The sequence below is a fragment of the Panthera tigris genome, chromosome D1, assembly GCF_018350195.1.
Source record: "Panthera tigris isolate Pti1 chromosome D1, P.tigris_Pti1_mat1.1, whole genome shotgun sequence".
Lineage (NCBI taxonomy): Eukaryota > Metazoa > Chordata > Mammalia > Carnivora > Felidae > Panthera > Panthera tigris.
This window is the reverse complement of record NC_056669.1, coordinates 93,641,028-93,644,684: the sequence shown is the minus strand read 5'-3', so window position 1 is coordinate 93,644,684 and position 3,657 is coordinate 93,641,028. Positions and strand designations below refer to the sequence as shown.

The 3,657-nt window shown below is 39.3% G+C and overlaps 1 pseudogene; it reads right to left on the bottom strand.

Annotated features, from left to right (window-relative positions):
- Positions 1-1,898: 1,898 nt before the first annotated feature.
- LOC102949585 lies at positions 1,899-2,270 on the bottom strand (annotated as a pseudogene).
- Positions 2,271-3,657: the final 1,387 nt, after the last annotated feature.

The following is a 3,657-nucleotide window of genomic DNA, read 5'->3' as shown; positions in this document are numbered from 1 at the left end:
GGAGAAGGATAAGCTGTGGCTACTTTCTAGATGAGTAGTAAAAACAGTATGTCATTAAGCAATTTCTTAATGGGCCAGGGTTTTAGGGGACTCCAAAGAAGTCACTGTCATATGAGGAGCTGCCATGATAAATGATTCATCAAAGATGATTATCCAAACATTTTGGTTACAGTCACGACCATCTGTCAGTTACTTCTTCCTGTGGGAATGTCAGAGCAAGATCAGTTATCTGGCTTCTGTTGTCGCCTTAACTAAACATCAAAGGATGAAGTTTTCAATTGAGCCCTTCTATAACCATTTCTTTTAATTTTTTTGGTGGTTGGGGAGGGTGGTGTGGAGGCACCGGGGTGGAGGCTAGATCATTATTCAAATCACTGCACAGATGTTTTCTTGAATGTTGGTAAACTCCCACTCAGTGTTAAACACGTTGTTAACACGCATTGTCCCTAAAACAATGATCAGTCTATTTTGAACCATAGGAAAGTATCCATAGTCAGGAGACAATTGGAGTTACAAGTAGAGCATGTCTCTTGCTTCTCAGATGTTTCCTCAAAAAACAGATGTTCTGTTTCCACTCAATAACACCACTTTCCTTTTTAATTGACCAGGGAAAAGAGGGGGAAATGAATTTGTTTGCTGTTTGTTTTTGTTTCCTTTTGGGGAACTGTAGCAATAGGTCTGACTGTGGATGCTTTCACTGATATATATGTGTGTGCACATACACAGTATGTATATAATATATACATAATAATGTACATATATGTGTACATAAATATGTGTATACTGTACAGATGTGCACAATACATGCATTATATACATAATAATTACATATATTAGGGAGATTATGTTACTATTTTTTTACATCTATCAGCAGGACTAGGTACATAATTTTTGAGGCCCAATACCCAATTAAAATGCGGGACTCTGGTTAAAGAATTAAGAATTCTAACATGGTGACAGTAGAGCTTTAAGCACCATGCCCTGTGACTGAAGTGGACACATGTCCAGTGCCAGTCCTGTCTCTTGGGTTCTCAGTAGATGCTAGTTCAGGTTAACCTCAATATTTAGCTTGGTTAGATAAGTGATAGGAGGTTAAATAAAAGTGAGATATGTTAGCAATCCAGCTCATTACTAATGTTAAACCAGGGCATTTGGAGATAGGGAAAAAAAAATAAAGGTCCTTTTCTAATTTGTAGGGAGAATCTTTTTATTTGGTGATTGTAAGCTGAATGCAAGAAGAGGGAAAATAAGGCTGGTGCCATCTTGTCAGTGATTTAATTATTTTCCTATCTACACTTGTTTTTGAAGCTTATCAGAGCAAAGTACTGTGGGCAGCCCAGCTGTCACTGTTATCATTGTGGCTCTGAGTGCTGTCGTCCTGATTCCCATTGTAATGCAATTAATCTTTTGCTTTGCACTAATGGATGAACAAGCATATTTACTGCAGCATAAAATCCTAATTATTTTCTGAACAGATGCATAAAGGGAATGTAAATTAATGGCAAGTGACAATTGTGATAGATGTGTTCTATATCTTTAAATGTCAGGGTTCCTGTGGTGTAGACTGAGCCTAGCTTGAATATGAAAGCTGCCCCACTTGCATTCACCTGCACTTATGTGAGGAGGCACAGTCCTCATGCTCCACATCTCTTCTTAGAGGGTGACTTATACTTTTAGACCACACAGATTAGAAATTATAGTATGTTGGCAGGGCTATCCTCAACAGGGCAGCGTTCTTTGCAAGTTCTCTTGAGCTGTTGTTACTACTAGCCTTCTAAAAAATTACTGCATTTGTTACTTGTTATAACCTAATACCTGGAACAGCAGCCATATATATGTGTGTGTGTGTGTGTGTGTGTGTGTGTGTGTGTACACAGTTTTATACTTTTATTCGACAATCAGCAATTCTCATCCACATTAACAGTCTGTAGATTTTTGAAAATGGTGACAGGTATATAGGTAACCAATATATAGAGCTTGTTTGGTGAATCCTCATCCTTGTTACGTTTTCTGGACAACCGCACACAGACATACGGAACATTCCTTTTTCCTTTGGTCTAGACAGCTTTGTTGAGCCTGGTGTCAATGAGCACATCTGGGGTTCCCATCTCCTTCATAGCAAATTTCCGGGTCTCTTTGAGAGCCCGAGGGCCATGCTTCTTGAAACCCACTCCATGGATGCGCTTGGGAATGTTGATGGTGTATTCTCTGGTCACTACCTTATTGATGGCCGAACAACACTTCTTGCCACCTTTCTTTGCGGGAGCCATTCTGCGGGGCCCAGGTTGTAAAGCAGCCATAGTTTTTAATTCAGCTTTTTTCCCCCCTCTGTATCAAACATTGCTCTATTTTCACAAAAATTTCCTTATTTAAAATCTCCACAATTGTAACACTGTGGAGACATTTGATAAGCATAATTTAAGCAAAAGATACCAAATAAAAACCAGCACATCATGTGTGATTCCATTTACATACAGTTCAATTAGAGTAAAAACTGGTTTATTCTGTGAGTGAAAGGATTTCCTTTGGACCGGGGAGGGTGTGGATGATGTGCTTCTAGAGTGCTGGTGGTTGTCTATTTCTCTATCTGGATGCTGGTTACAGTGATGTTTTCAGTTTGTAAATATTTGTAGAGTGGTACAATTGAATATATGTACTTTTCCTTATGAATATTGTACTTGAATTACATCTTTAAAGAAAAGCCTTTACTCTTTTCATGTTTTATCAACGGTATTGATTTTAAATGTTTTTTATAATTAATGAATATATTTTGAGAGACATAGAGACAGCACAAGTGGGGGAGGGGCAGAGAGAGGGAGAGAGAGAATCCCAAGCAGGCTCCATGCTGTCAGCGCACAGCCTGATGTGGGACTCAAACTCACAAATCGTGAGAACATAACCTGAGATGAAATCAAGAGTCACATGCTTTCCCGACTGAGCCACCTAGGTGCTGCTCAATGGTATTGATGTTCTGAAATGCAGAACAGTTAAATAGACCAAGGTAGAAAAGAAAAGAAAAAGGGGAAGAGTAATGCTGTGAATCAGCACCCCCTTTGATGTCAAGGAGTTTCCCCTGCACGTTAAGGTTAAGGTTCACCTCCCTGTTGTTCTGTGTCTCCACACTCAGTGACCAGCAGTACCTAGAGTGTAGCTCGGCGTTGTGTATACCATGGAAAAAACTTTCCCATGCAATTGTAGGGGAGTTGAGTCTGCAACTTTCCCCTCCCCCAAACTGCACCTTTTACATTCTATGTACAATATTTCCAGCACAGGAAAAACAAATGGACTTGTGAGGGGGAAAACCACTACTGTTTGCAAGATCACTTTGCTGGTTCATTGTTACTAGGGTGAAATGCTTTCCATCCATCATTGTTCTGTCTTCTATAGACGGTAGTTTGTGTGCTAAATAGTCATGAAGTTACTACTTTCATGATACACCAGTAGACCTGTAAAATATTTTGTTGGGAGCAACCCAATTAAATTGTTATTCCCTTACGTGCATTTTCACTACATCAAATTTCTATAACATGCCTCAAATTCTGTTTCATACTGATGTGTTCAGATTTCTGCCACGTTTAGCCAGCTCATCTCTTTCTTGCTTCTTTGCCCTTCTAAATTCCTCTATTGCCATGTGATGATCATTCTTGGTCAAGGTTT